This window comes from Thalassophryne amazonica, chromosome 8 (assembly GCF_902500255.1).
Source record: "Thalassophryne amazonica chromosome 8, fThaAma1.1, whole genome shotgun sequence".
In the NCBI taxonomy this organism is placed as follows: Eukaryota; Metazoa; Chordata; class Actinopteri; order Batrachoidiformes; family Batrachoididae; genus Thalassophryne; species Thalassophryne amazonica.
Genome location: NC_047110.1, coordinates 79,965,994 through 79,982,032, shown reverse-complemented (window position 1 = coordinate 79,982,032; position 16,039 = coordinate 79,965,994). Strand labels below are relative to the sequence as shown.

Genomic DNA, 16,039 nt, shown 5'->3' with positions numbered 1-16,039 from the left:
TGGTGTGGAGCTCCATGACATCCACCATACTAGCAAACAATCCTAAGCAACAACCCAAATCCCCACTTCTCAAAAAGAAGCAGGTGAAACAGCGGTGTACCCTTGGCTTTCTCCAGCAGCTGAGGTCCTCAACACTGAGGCACCTATGTGCTCGATCATACCCACAGAAACATCATATCAAACTGATGTTGTTGGTGCTCCCTCACAATTCAAGTGATACTACTCGTCTGAGTGTCCTGAAGTAATCGTACATTTGACACAAAGTCATAGCGGCACCACAAGATTCTCCAAAAAGACCTACAGCCCCAATTCCAATGAAGTTGGGACGTTGTGTGAAATGTAAATAAAAACAGAACACAATGATTTGCAAATCCTCTTCAACCTATATTCAATTGAATACACCACAAAGACAAGATATTTAATGTTCACACTGATAAACTTTATTGTTTTTGTGCCAATATTTGCTCATTTTGAAATGGATGCCTGTAACACATTTCAAAAAAGCTGGGACAGTGGTATGTTTACCACTGTGTTACATCACCTTTCCTTCTAACAACACTCAATTAGCATTTAGGAGCTGAGGACACTAATTGTGAGTGTCATGATTGGGTATAAAAGGAGCATCCCCAAAAGGCTCAGCCGTTCGCAAGCAAAGATGGAGCGAGGATCACCACTTTGTGAACAACAGCGTGGAAAAAATAGTCTAACAGTATAAGAACAATGTTTCTCAACATTCAATTGCAAGGAATTTAGGGATTCCATCATCTACAGTCCATAATATAATCAGAAGATTCAGAGAATCTGGAGAACTTTCTACACATAAGCGGCAAGGCTGAAAACCAACATTGAATGCCCGTGACCTTCGATCCCTCAGGCGGCACTACATTAAAAACTGACATCATTGTGTAAAGGATCTTACTGCGTGGGCTCAGGAACACTTCAGAAAACCATTATCTGTTGTGTGGGCTGCCCGAAGTGGAGGTACTGGTACTTAACACACCAGACACAACCCTTAATACTGGTTGTGTCTGGAAACCACAGGGAGGAGATTGAGTTTTTTTGTAACACCTTCTACCTCCAGAATTATTTTGGGTTATCCATGGATGAGTAAGCACAATCCCCGGATCCATTGGCCGACTGGGGTTGTGGCTCAATGGAGCGAAACCTGCCACCGGGAGTGTCTAAGATTCTCGGTCCCACCCGGTGCGACTGCTAAAGAGGAGGTCCGTCGCCGCCCTCACATGGGATGTAGAAAACATCGTCAGGGAGGCCCTGACGCGTCACCCGGACCCCTGTGGTGGACCATCGAACAGATTGTACATCCCACCAGACGCAAGAGCTGCGGTCCTGGACTTCTGTCACGGTTCCAAGCTCTCCTGCCATCCAGGGGTGCGAAGAACCGTGGCAGTGGTCCGGCAGCGATTCTGGTGGGCCTCAATAGAAACCAATGTCCGGGAGTATGTCCGGGCCTGCACCACCTGCGCCAGGGGCAAGGCTGTACACCAACAAGAGAAAGGACTCCTCCAGCTGTTGCCGGTGCCTCGACGCCCCTGGTCCCATATAGGCCTGGACTTCGTCACGGGTCTCCCTGCGTCCCAGGGAATGACTGCCATCATGATGATAGTGGACCGGTTCTCCAAGGCGGCCCACTTCATGGCCCTCCCGAAGCTCCCAACGGCCCAGGAGACTGCAGACCTCCTGGTCCACCACATCGTGCATCTGCATGGTATCCCCACGAACATTGTCTCAGACCATGGTCCCCAGTTCTCCTCACAAGTCTGGAGGAGTTTCTGTAGGGAACTGAGGGCGACTGTGAGCCTCTGGTCCGGGTACCACCCACAGACAAATGGACAAGCAGAGCGGGCTAACCAAGATCTGGAGCAGGCCCTGAGATGTGTGACCTCCGCGCACCCGACGGCCTGGAATCAACATCTGGCCTAGATCGAGTACGCCCACAACAGTTAAATCTCATTGGCGACCGGCCTCTCCCCGTTCGAGGTATGTTTGGGGTACCAGCCTCCATTGTTTCCGGCTATGGAGGGAGAGGTCAAGGTCCCCTCGGTCCAGGCCCACCTGAGAAGGTGCCGTCGGGTCTGGCAAACAGCCTGCTCTGCCCTTCTGAAAGCCCAGATGAGGGCGAAGAGCCATGCAGATCGCCAACGCACCCCGGCCCCTGCTTACCAGCCCGGGCAGGAGGTTTGGCTATCTACTGAAAACATCCCTCTGCACACGGACTCACCAAAACTGACGGACAGATACACTGGACCATTTCCCATCACCAAAGTCATCAGTCCGGCCGCAGTGAAGCTGAAACTCCCAGCTTCACTGTGGATCCATCCCGTTTTCCATGTGTCTAAGATAAAGCCATGCCACACCTCAGACCTCTGCACCCCCTGACCAGCACCGCCTCCTGCCCGCATCATCGACGGCGAGCCTGCGTGGACCGTCCGCAGGCTCCTGGATGTTCGCCGGAGGGGTCGGGGCTTCCAATATCTGGTGGACTGGGAGGGTTACAGACCCGAAGAACACTCCTGGGTGAAGAGGAGCTTCATCCTGGATCCGGCCCTCCTGGCCAATTTCTACCAGCGGCATCCCGACAAGCCTGGTCAGGCGCCAGGAGGCGCCCGTTGAGGGGGGGGGGGGGGGGTCCTGTTGTGTGGGCCGCCCGAAAAGGAGGTACTGCTGGCCCAACACCAGAGGGCGCCCTGCCTGACGTCGGGCTTCAGGCACCAGAGGGCGCAGTTGCCTCACAGGAGCCCCAGGAGTCCGGAGCTGACAGCTGTCAGTAATCATCCCATCACCACCTCATCCATAAAAGCCTGGGAGAGACATCACTACTCTGCCGAGTTATCAGCTTACCCGTCAGGTAAACTTGCTCAGCCGTTTTGTGCCGTACGCACACGTGTTTGCAGCAGAGCTTTTTGCAGTCGTTAACCTTTTTGAACACTTGCAGCTTGTAGCCGAGTTTGTGGAAGTTGGAGGAGTTGGTGTCTCCACTCCTCACTTCAGACTTTGATTAAGTGATTCATAAGGCACTGCACGTACTCTGAGTTCCTGTGTTTGGAGGTGGAGGTTTTTCCCTCAGGAAGGAACTGTACTTTTGCTGACTGTTTGCTGGGTGTACACACACCCACCGTAACCTGTTGGTTTTCCCTGCCAGCAGTACCGGATCTGACAGCTGGAAGCAGTGGCCACTTGGGGACTCGGGACTTGGCGGCTCCGGTGTGTTGCAGGTCTCTGTTCGCGGTGGAACCTTGTGGGTCCCAGCTCTTCTCTGGATAGGCATCTCCTACCCTCGGGCCTGCCCACACGTCACCTTTTGTGGAACTTTAATTGACAGACTAAAGCAGTATCTTGACCTGTAGTGCACATTTGCAGTATTAAATTGTATTTATTGGCATCTCTATTGTCCGTTCATTTACGCCCCCTGGTGTGGGTCCGTGTCTTACACTTTCCCCAACATTATCAGTTAACACAGTTCGTTGCTACATCTACAAGTGCAAGTTAAAACTCTACCATACAAAGCGAAAGCCATACATCAACAACATCCAGGAACACCGCCGCTTTCTCTAGGCCTGATCTCATTTGAAATGGACAGACGCAAAGTGGAAAAGTGTGCTGTGGTCTGATGAGTCCACATTTCAAATTGTTTTTGGAAATCATGGACGTCGTGTCCTCTGGACAAAAGAGGAAAAAGATCATCCAGACTGTTACCAGCGCAAAGTTCAAAAGCCAGCATCTGTGATGGTATGGGGGGGTGTTAGTCCCCATGGTATGGGCAACTTACACATCTGTGATGGCACCATCACTGCTGAAAGGTACATCCAGGTTTTGGAGCAACACATGCTGCCATCCAAGCAACATCTTTTTCAGGGACGTCCCTGTTTATTTCAGCAAGACAATGCCAAGCCACATTCTGCACGTGTTACAACAGCGTGGCTTCATAGTAAAAGAGTGCAGGTACTAGACTGGCCTGCCTGCAGCCCAGACCTGTCGCCCATTGAAAATGTGTGGCGCATTATGAAGTGCAAAATACGACAACGGAGACCCCAGACTGTTGAACAACTGAAGTCGTACATCAAGCAAGAATGGGAAAGAATTCCACCTACAAAGCTTCAACAATTAGTGTCCTCAGTTCCCAAACGCTTATCGAGTGTTGTTAGAAGGAAAGGTGATGTAACACATACCATTGTCCCAGCTTTTTTGAAATGTGTTACAGGCATCCATTTCAAAATGAGCAAATATTTGCACAAAAACAATATGGTTTATCAGTTTGAACATTAAATATCTTGTCTTTGTGGTACATTCAATTAAATACAGGACAAAGAGGATGTGCAAATCATTGTATTCTGTTTTATTTACATTTTACACATCTCCCAACTTCATTGGAATTGGGGTTGTATTATCAGAGGTGTCTGTTGTTGCCTTAAGACACTGGTTAACATAAATGTCTCAAAACCATACAGTAAGACAGGATGAATCAAAATCTTGCAAAGATATCAGCCTCATCAAACACTAAGATCTTGTCAGGCATCTCTTGACCTCAAAGGCCAAGAAACCAGAGATATAAATGTCACTGTTGACATAAGCGAGCACCTCTACAAGTGTCTGTTTGCACTTTTGCTGCACGCAGATGCACTTTCCCATTCAATTACAGTGCAGCCAGAAAGTATTCACAACGCTTTATTTTTTCCACATTTTATGTTACAGCCTTATTCCAAAATTAATTAAATTCTTTTTTTTACCTCAAAATTCTACACACAATACCTAATAATATAACAAACCAAGCATGAAGTCAAAGTCTGTACACAAATATGAGGAAGGGTACGGAAACATTTCTGCTGCTTTCAAGGTCCCAGATGAGCACAGTGGCCTTCATCATCGGTACATGGAAGAAGTTCTGATCCACCAGAACTCTTCCTAGAGCTGGCTGCCTGTCGAAACTGAGCAATCGGGGCAGAAGGGCCTTAGTCAGGGAGGTGACCAAGAACCCGATGGTCATTGTGTCAGAGCTACAGCATTCCTCTTACGGGACAAAGGTCAAAACCAGCATTTCTGGTCATATTCAGTGATAGGGCTTAATTAGTTGGTTAAAGTTTAAGTTTAAGAGCTGCCCTCTGGCTAATGAGATTTGAGTAACAATTGGGTTTTGGTGTTATTGGGCACTGCCATGATAATGTGTCAGTTTATGACAAAGTCTTCCATTCAAGCAAACAAAAAATTGTATCTTGCAAATAACATGTGGCCATAATCAAGACTCTATAACCATCATATCATATATCTCTGACACAACGCTGGAGTCATGTTGAATTAAGGGGTGGGGGTGTGAGAGAATATTGACAATAATCTAACACGTCTTTGGAAATTAGAATAATATCTCTGAAAATTAAGATATAGCTAGAGCTTCTCAGTCTGTGGAAAACAAGCAGAATGTTGTGAAAGTGTAGGAACACGGACCCACAACAGGGGGCGTAAAAGAATGGGCAATGGATAAGCCAAACAGTCACAATTTAATGTTGTAAATTGTGCACAACGGAATACAGACAACAATCAGTTTGGGACTATAGTCAATTACACGTTGGGTGACGTGTGGGCAGGCTTGAGGATAGGAGACGCCCGTCCAGAACCGAGCCGGATCCCACACGGCCCTCACCGCCAACGGATCGGAAGATGCCGACGTCATAGTTCCTTTCAGCCGGGGTCAACCTGCGGGAAAAGTAGGCACATGGATGGAGAACCTTGTCGGACTCCCCGCTCTGGGGAGTGGATGCCTCTGACTCCTATCCCTGAGTCAGAGGCATCCACTTCAACTACAAACTGGCGATTGGGATCGGGCTGCACCAGAACCGGTGCAGTCGAGAACCAGCGTTTCAACTCCCTAAACGCGGCTTTGCACCAATTCGACCAGGTGAAGGGGACTTTTGTGGAGGTCAGGGGGCTAACTACCTGACTGTAGCCCTTGATGAACCTCCGGTAGAAATTTGCAAAACCGAGGAACTATTGCAGTTTCCTACGGTTTGTTGGTTGGGGCCAATCTCTCACCGCCTCAACCTTTGCCGGATCAGGGGCGACGGAGTTGGAGGAGATTATGAACCCCAGGAAGGACAAAGAAGTGCGGTGGAACTCGCACTTCTCGCCTTCACAAACAGCCGGTTCTCCAACAACTGCTGTAGGACCTGACGTACATGCTTGACATGGGTCTCAGGATCCGGAGAAAAGATGAGTATATCGTCTAGATATACGAAGACAAACCGATGCAGGAAGTCCCACAAGACGTCATTAACCAACGCTTGGAACGTCGCGGGCGCATTGGTGAGGCCGAACGGCATGACCAGGTACTCAAAGTGACCTAACGGGGTGTTAAATGCCGTCTTCCACTCGTCTCCCTCCCGGATCCGAACCAGGTGATAAGCATTCCTAAGATCCAATTTTGTGAAAATTTGGGCTCCATGCAAGGGCGTGAACACTGAATCCAACAGAGGTAATGGGTATCGGTTGCAAACCGTGATCTCGTTCAGCCCTCTGTAATCAATGCATGGACGGAGTCCGCCGTCCTTCTTGCCCACAAAAAAGAAACCAGCACCCATCGGGGAGGTGGAGTTCCGGATCAACCCGGCAGTTAAGGAGTCCCGGATGTAGGTCTCCATTGATTTGCGTTCCGGACGTGAGGTTGTACAGCCTGCTGGACGGGTACTCAGCACCCGGTATCAAATCAATGGCACAATCGTACGGACGGTGTGGGGGCAGCGTGAGTGCCAGATCCTTGCTGAAGACGTCAGCAAGGTCATGGTACTCGGCTGGCACCGCCGCCAGATTGGGGGGGACTAAAACCTCCTCCTTAGCTGTCACACCGGGTGGAACCGAGGATCCTAAACACTCCCGGTGGCAGGTTTCGCTCCACTGAACCACAACCCCAGACGGCCAATCAATCCGGGGATTGTGTTTTAACACCCATGGAAAACCCAAAATCACTTGGGAGGTAGAAGGTGTTACATAAAACACAATCTCCTCCCTGTGATTCCCAGATACAACTAAAGTCACAGGCTGTGTCTGGTGTGTGATTAGTGGAAGAAGGGTGCCATCTAGTGCCCGCACCGACAATGGTGACGGTAAGGCCACTAGAGGGAGCCCAACCTCCTTTGCCCATCTGCTATCCAGCAGATTCCCCTCCGACCCTGTGTCCACCAGTGCTGGGGTGTGAAGGGTTAGATCCCCACTCAGGATCGTGACTGGGATACGTGCAGATTTTCGGGGTCTCCCCGCGTGGGTATTGTGACCCACCCTTAGCCCAGTCTCTAAGGAGGAGTGCTGCTGTTTTGACCGTTTGGGGCATTCTCTCTGTGTGTGCTCGGTTGAGCTGCAGAGAAAACACTCTCCACGGATCAGTCTCCTTTGTCTCTAATCTGATCGCTTTTTGGCCCTGCTCGTTTCCATAGCAACGTCAGCAGGGGGAGCTGTCGTCACGTGGAGTGCCCTGGCTGTGGAGCGTGGGGAAGTCGGCTCCCTTTCGGACCCGGGAGGAAGAGGGACGGCTTGTGCCTGACCACGCCCTTCGTCTCGCTCCCGTCGGTGTTCTGTTAATCGGTTGTCTAACCGTATAACCAGGTCGATAAGCCCGTCTAAATCCCGCAGCTCGTCCTTCGCCACCAGGTGCTCCTTAAGGACCAGAGACAGTCCTTTTACAAAGGCGGCGCGGAGTGCAACAGCATTCCAGCCGGCTCGCGCTGCCGCGATGCGGAAGTCGACTGCATACTTCGCTGCGCTCCGACACCCCTGTCTTATCGACAGCAGCACGCTTGAAGCGGTCTCGCCTCTGTGAGGGTGGTCGAACACCTGTCGGAACTCCCTCACAAACTCAGTGTAAATCGTTAGGAGCCGTGAATTCTGCTCCCAGAGCGCCGTAGCCCAGGCGCGTGCCTCTCCTCGAAGCAAATTTATAACGTAAGCCACCCGGCTAGCGTCTGACGCATACATGACGGGACGCTGTGAAAAGACGAGCGAGCACTGCATCAAGAAGTCCGCGCACGTCTCCACACAGCCTCCGTACGGCTCCGGAGGGCTTATGTATGCTTCAGGGGAAGGTGGGGGGGGGTTCGTTGAACGACCAATGGAATGTCTGTCTCTGGCATTTGGTCAGCAGGAGGAGGTGCTGCAGCAGCGCCCTGAGCATGCGCTTCCACCTGGGCGATGAGAGCCTCCATCCTTCTATTGAGAACAATGCTCTGCTCGGTAACTAAGTCCAACCGAGCAGTAAAAGCGGTTAAGATGTGCTGCAGCTCACCTAACACGCCTCCTGCTGGCGCCTGTGCACCTCGCTCTTCCATTGGCTGTTCAAGCGATGGTTGACGCCCCTCGGGATCCATGACGCTGGCCGAGAAATCCTGTTGTGAAAGTGTAGGAACACGGACCCACAACAGGGGGCGTAAAAGAACGGGTAATGGATAAGCCAAACAGTAACAATTTAATGTTGTAAATTGTGCACAACGGAATACAGACAACAATCAGTTTGGGACTATAGTCAATTACACGTTGGGTGACGTGTGGGCAGGCTTGAGGATAGGAGACGCCCGTCCAGAACCGAGCCGGATCCCACACAGCCCTCACCGCCAACGGATCTGAAGAACACCGAAGCCGCCAAGTCCTGGGTCCCCAGGTGGTCACCGTCTCCAGCTGTCAGACCTGGTACTGCTGGCAGAGAACAGAAACAGCACAGGTGAGTGTGAGTACGCACACTCAGTAATCACACAGTCTGTGTTCTTTTGGGAGGGAGCACCTCCACCTCCCGTCACACACTCGTGCAGCTCCTGTCTAACCACTTATCTGGTTGGGGTGTGAAGCAAAGCCGTCGCTGATCACACCAAACGCCAATCCCACAGATAAGGCAACACCACAGGAAAACGGCTGCAAAGAAGTTCAGATTATTACTCAATGTTGTAAGTCAGCAGAGAAATTACCTCCAAGGTAGCTGATTTCTCAGCAAGGAGGTGGAGTTGCAGTCCGGCCTTTATGGTGATGGTGATGAGTTGACTGAGTGACAGCTGGTGCTGATGATGAGTAACAGCTGTCACTCCCAGTGGCTCTGGCGCCCTCTCGTGCTTGAAGCCCGCACTCCAAGCAGGGCGCCATCTGGTGATGGTGGGCCAGCAGTACCTCCTCTTCAGCGGCCCACACAACACAGAAAACATGACTGCTCATCACTAACACACAATCTTTACTGAAAATTATTAGAATATCAAGGGCCACAGTCATCCAGACTACGAACATGTCCATCCAAAATATTACTTTTATCACAGAAAATATTTTGAGATCATCTTGACTTGTAAAGTGAGAGATTAAAATCCTTAAATGTCTGTTCAAAAAAGTGATCTCATAATAGATTAAGAGTACGCAGAAAAGCCTTGAGATGCAGACTTCTTCATTTTTTGGCTGCTGCAATTAGGGGTCATCAATTGTTTCCATCTCACCCTGTCCTCTGTAACCCCAACCACCTGCATGTCCTCCCTCAGTACATCTATAAACCTTCTCTTTGGCATCCCTCTTCTCCTCCTGCCTGGTGGCTCCATCCTTCTCCCTATACACCCTGGGTCCCTCCTCTGCACATCTCAAACCATCTCAGTCATGTCTCTATAACGCTGTCCCCAAACTGTCCTACCTGTGCTGTCCCTTTGATATGTTCCTTCCTAATCCTGTCCATCTTCATGCCTCCCAAAGGCAATCACAGCATCTTCAGCTCTGCCTTCTGTCTTTTTGTTAGCACCACCGTCTCTAAGCCATACAACAAAGCTGGTCTCACTACTGTCTTGTAGGCTTTCTCCTTCACACTTGCAGATATTCTTTGGTCACAAATCACTCCTGCCACCTTTCTCCATCCACTCCACCCTGCCTGCACTCTCTTCTTCACCTCTCTACCACACTCTCCATTACTTTAGACAGTTAACCTCAAGTATTTGAACTCATCTACTCCTTGTAACCTCAGTGTTCCACTGGGCTCCCTCCCATTCACACACATGTACTCAGTGTTGCTCCAAGTTACTTTCATTCCCTTTATGTACAGAGCGTATCTCCATGTCTCCAGACTATTATCAGTTAGCTCTCTACTCTCACTACAGATCACAATGTCACCAGCAAACATCATCGTCCATGGAGGCTCCTGCCTGATCTTGTCCATCAACCTGTCCATCACTGTTGTAAACAACAAAGGACTCAGAACTGATCCCACCTTCTCCTTGCCATTCCCACTGCACATCTCACCCTGTTTGTATGACTTCCTCATACAATACCACAACTCTTCTCTTGGCACCCTGTCATAAGCTTTCTCGAAATCCACAAATACACAATGCAAGTCCTTCTGGCCTCCTCTATACTTAAGTATATAGAGTATTTAAGTCCTTAAGTGCTCTGAAGCTCCTGACAGACTGCTACCTTCCTGCCCTTATTGGACTATGGCGATGTCGTGTATAGGTGTGCTTCATTCAGTTGTCTACAGTCCTTGACCTTGCTGTATCATTGCGCTCTGAGATTCATCACTGGTTGTAGCCGCCTCACCCACCACTGTGAGTTGTGTGCCAAAGCGGGCATGTCTCTTTGTCTGTCAGGCATTATACACACTGGATGATTCTGTTTTACACAATTCTTATTGGACTGGTTCCGACCTATTTATCCACTTTACTTCAGAGATCTGAAAGCTGTTATGCTCTGCGCTCGAATGACATGTCATGTTTTCGTGTACTTTGTGTCTGTACTGAAGCGTGAAAAAATGCCTTCAGTTTTTCAGCTTCCTCTAATTGGAACATTCTCCAAGCTGAACTGAAACTGCCCAGACTGACTTCCTTGAACACCTTCCGGCCTATTTTATGAGATCACGAATGGGATTCTTTTGCTCAATGCCTATGTTTCTAATCCAAATCTTGTTGAGACTTTACTTCATGTGCAGTGTTATTATGACCAAACTGATTGTTTTATTTATCACCAACGTCCTCATGTTGAGGTTAACCTGTGCACTCTGACGTGTGCTGCTGGCTTTCTTGGCCAGGTCATTCTTGTAAAAGAGGTTTCAATCTCAGTGGAATTCTATCTGGTTAAATAAAGGTTATTACTTCTCCATCAGCACTCTCAAAGCAAACATTGCTTTGTTTTGGGATATCCTCCAAATAAATAGACGGACACCAATGACTGCATAAGAGCCATGGTGGAGGAGGCTTAATTTTTTAATAGAGAAATTATTTCTGAGTTTAATGAGTTTAAGTCAAAGTGTTATTGTAAAAACTAAATAAACAAATAAATAAACATAAAAGAAGACACTGTGCATGAAGATACGTTCTTGTAATTTCTCCAGTCTTCACATGAAAATAATTTATAGGAGGCAAACATTTACAGTTTTTATTGATTGCTTTGACCTGTTTGAAGAAACTAGGAACCTCTCAGCCTTCATTATCACCATCTCAGCAGAGCAAAAGACACCTCTTGCAAATGTGTTAACCCATTCTCATTGGATTGACACATTTCCCCACCCTTTTTCATATCAGTTAACATAGATGTCATTCAAGCAGTCAAAACTCCATTGTTTTAGCTATGGTATCCTAACAGAAACCATATGTTCCCAGCTATTAGAAACTATCTGATCGGTATGCAAGCACTGAAGCACCTGTCTGACACTTTTTCACACAAATCTTCAATTTGCAATCAGTCTGCAGGAGGCCTTAAAAGGTGCCATGCCTGTGTTGTTCTTTGCAAACATGGATCAAAGAGGTCTAAGGCAGATGAGACTGAGAGTAAGAGGTAGAGGAGTTCGAGGAAGAGGAGTCCGTGTGTGAGGTGGAGGTATAGTTGGAAGGGCTGAAATTCAGGCAACTATAATTGATCATGTTACAGTTTTTATTGATTGCTTTGACCTGTTTGAAGAAACTGGGAACCTCTCGGCCTTCATCATCACCATCTCAGCAGAGCAAAAGACACCTCTTGCAAATGTGTTAACCCATTCTCATTGGATTGACACATTTCCCCCACCCTTTTTCAAAACAGTTAACACAGATGTCACTCAAGCAGTCAAAACTCCATTGTTTTAGCTATGGTATCCTAACAGAAACCATATGTTTCCAGCTATTAGAAACTATCTGATAAGTATGCAGTCACTGAAGCACCTGTTTGACACTTCTTCACACAAATCTTCAATTTGCAATCAGTCTGTAGGAGGCCTTAAAAGGTGCCATGCCTGTGTTGTTCTTTGCAAGCATGGATCAAGGAGGTCTAAGGCAGATGAGAGTGAGAGTGAGAGAGTGAGTAAGAGGTAGAGGAGTCCGAGGAAGAGGAGTCTGTGTGCGAGATGGAGGTATCGTTTGAAGGGCTCAAGTTACTGATGAAATTCAGGCAACTATAATTGATCATGTCATAAATCATGGCCTTTCACTTAGAGAGGCTGGACAAAGAGTCCAACCCGTTGTAAACAGAAACACTTTTGCCTCAATTGTCAGAGTTTTTCGACAGGAGAACAGGTAATGTAGGCCCACCATAGACCACATCCTCAGGAGGAACCATATGGCAATGAAACAGCTCTACAGAGGTCATTTTCAAAGGAACTCTGATGCTGTGAAGGAGGCCAGATGCCAATATGTGGAGGTAAGGAAACATTACTATACTGTTATTGTCTGCCCTGTCATATCCTGCAGTTCCTGTAGAGGCAACTATAGTCGCTTTTACATAATTGTAATTTTGACTTTTTTTTCTTTAGAGAATAATGGACCTTGAAGCCGGGGGGGCACATCACGTCTTCATTTATGTCGATGAAGCCGGCTTCAATCTGTGTAAAGTCAGGAGACGAGGAAGGAACCTCATTGGGCACAGGGCCACTATTGCAGCTCCAGGGCAGAGGGGCGCCAACATAATTATGTGTGCTGCCATCTCCAATGATGGTGTCCTGTGCCATATCCCCACCATTTGGCCCTACAACACAGAGCGCCTCATAGCATTCCTGAATGCTCTTCATGACATACTGATCCTGCCTCAGGAGAGAGGGTTGTTGAGGCGTGGCTTGCCACTGTTCATTATCATATAGGACAATGTGGCATTGCACCACTCTCGTATTGTAAATAAGTGGTTTGCAGTCCACCCTCGGATGATGGTGCAATTCCTTCCACCGTATTCCCCTTTTTTGAATCCAGTAGAAGAATTCTTTAGTGCTTGGAGATGGAAGGCTTATGATCATCGCCCCTATGATCGGATGCCCTTGCTCAATGCAATGACTACTGCAGCCCAAGATATTGATGCAGAGGCATGCCAAGGCTGGATCAGGCATGCCAGAAGGTTTTTTCCCTCGCTGTATTGCCAGAGAGAACATTGAATGTGATGTGGATGAGGCCATGTGGCCCATTCATCAAGACAGAAGAGACTATCAATTGTACTGTACTCTTACTGTACTCTATACTCCTATAGTATAGGCCTACTAAAGATTCTTGTTCTTTACTGTAAAAGATTGTTTTTTTTTATTTTCCTAATTTCTTATAGGCCTACAGTAATGGATTGTATGTATTTTGATTTGCATACTTTCTGTAGGAATATTTCAGTTGTCAGCCACAAAAAAGCCTGAAAAAAGAATGTAATGGAATCAATAAAATTTGCAACAAAGCAAATCTGATTCTGGATCCATTTTTTGCAAGAAGGCAGCAAACAGCACTGGCCTGTAACAGTTATGGGCTACAATGTCAACCAATGGTGCACTGATTCACACTGAGTACTGTGTTTTGTATTTTGTTGTCCATTCTGTTATGATTGATTGTAAGTGCTCATATACTTGTGGGCAAGTTGTGATGTTTGAAGGCAAAATTTGCTTTTGCTCCTTATTTTAAATGTTTTGGCACAGAGCCTTTTGTAAACAAAATGTGTCATTTTGACCATTGGGGCACTGTTTAGGACTCTGTGTTAACTGTTTTGAAAATGTGGATTTTGAGTTGACTGTTGCGTCAAAGCAATCAATAAAAACTGTATAAATCATGGCCTTTCGAGGCTGGACAAAGTGTCCAACCTGTTGTAAACAGAAACACTGTTGCCTCAATTGTCACAGTTTTTCGACAGGAGAACAGGTAATGTAGGCCTACAATATATACAGAAATATCTGCAGTACAGTAATATACAGTACTTCATGTAATTTTTTCCACATTCCAATTTCATGTATTTTTTATAGAATCAAAAGGCTACCAGTCACTGGTGGTAGAATAAGAATTTACAATGCTGAGCCGGAGGCAGCCATTGTCAACATGGTTGTGGCAAATAATGCCATTAGGCTGCGAGAAATCAGGGCTGCAGTAATTGCAGATCAGGGAGTATTTAGAAATATAAATACTGTGAGCGAGACCACCATAGACTGCATCCTCAGGAGGAACCATATGGCAATGAAACAGCTCTACAGAGTTCCTTTTCAAAGAAACTCTGATGAAACATTACTATACTGTTATTGTCTGCCTTGTCATATCATACAGTTACTGTAAAGTCAACTAGAGTCACTTTTACGTAATTGTAATTTTGACTTTTTTTCTTTAGAGAATAATGGAGCTTGAAGCCGAGGGGGCACATCACGTCTTCATTTATGTAGATGAGGCTGGCTTCAATCTGTGTAAAGTCAGGAGACGAGGAAGGAACCTCATTGGGCACAGGGCCACTATTGCAGCTCCAGGGCAGAGGGGCACCAACATAACTATGTGTGCTGCCATCTCCAATGATGGTGTCCTGTGCCATATCCCCACCATTGGGCCCTACAACACCGAGCACCTCATAGCATTCCTGAATGCTCTTCACGACATGCTGATCCCACCTCAGGAGAGAGGGCTGTTGAGGCCTGGCTTGCCACTGTTCGTCATCATATGGGACAATGTGGCATTCCACCACTCTCGTATTGTAAATAAGTGGTTTGCAGTCCACCCTCGGATGATGGTGCAATTCTTTCCACCGTATTGCCCTTTTTTGAATCCGATAGAGGAATTTTTCAGTGCTTGGAGATGGAAGGTTTATGATCATTGCCCCTATGATCGGATGCCCTTGATCAATGCAATGACTGCTGCAGCCCAAAATATTGATGCAGAGGCATGCCAAGGCTGGATCAGGCATGCCAGAAGGTTTTTCCCTCGCTGCATTGCCAGAGAGAACATTGAATGCGATGTAGATGACGCCATGTGGCCCATTCATCAAGACAGAAGAGACTGAATATCAATTGTACTGTACTCTTACTGTACTCTATACTCTTATAGTATAGGCCTACTAAAGATTTTTGTTCTTTACTGTAAAAGATTGATTTTTTTATTATTTTCCTAATTTCTTATAGGCCTACAGTAATGGATTTTACGTATTTTGATTTACATACTTTCTGTAGGAATATTTCAATTGTCAGCCATGAAAAAGCCTGAAAAAATGAATGAAATGGAATCAATAAAATTTCCATCAAAGCATATCTGAGTCTGGATCCATTTTTTGCAAGAAGGCAGCAAACAGCACTGGCATGTAACAGTTATGGGCTACAATGTCAACTAATGGTGCACTGATTCACTCTGAGTGCTGTATTTTGTATTTTGTTGTCCACTGTGTTATGATTGATTGTAAGCGCTCATACACTTGTGGGCAGGTTGTGCTGTTTGAAGGCAAAATTTGCTTTTGTTCCTTATTTTAAATGTTTTGGCACAGGTAGAGCCTTTTGTAAACAAAATGTGTCATTTTGACCATTGGGGGCACTGTTTGGGCCTCTGTGTTAACTGTTTTGAAAATGTGGATTTTGAGTTGACTGTTGCGTCAAAGCAATCAATAAAACTGTAAACGTTTAGTGTCTTAATGCATCGCCAGTAAAAGTTTTTAGAAAAACTCGACCGCGGCAGGACTCGAACCTGCAATCTTCTGATCCGAAGTCAGACGCCTTATCCATTAGGCCACGCGGCCGACATACCAAGTTCTCCAACACCACCTTTTTATCTATGATTCAGTAACTTGTCCGATCAATTAACTTTCATTTTCACTTTTTGTTAATTTAGTAATTATAGCCAACGTACGCACCGTATTACTC

At 46.9% G+C, this 16,039-nt stretch overlaps 1 non-coding gene across 1 annotated transcript; it reads right to left on the bottom strand.

Annotated features, from left to right (window-relative positions):
* Nucleotides 1-15,842: 15,842 nt before the first annotated feature.
* trnar-ucg lies at nucleotides 15,843-15,915 on the bottom strand. Its single transcript has one exon. It is a non-coding gene; the product is annotated as a tRNA-Arg (tRNA).
* Nucleotides 15,916-16,039: the final 124 nt, after the last annotated feature.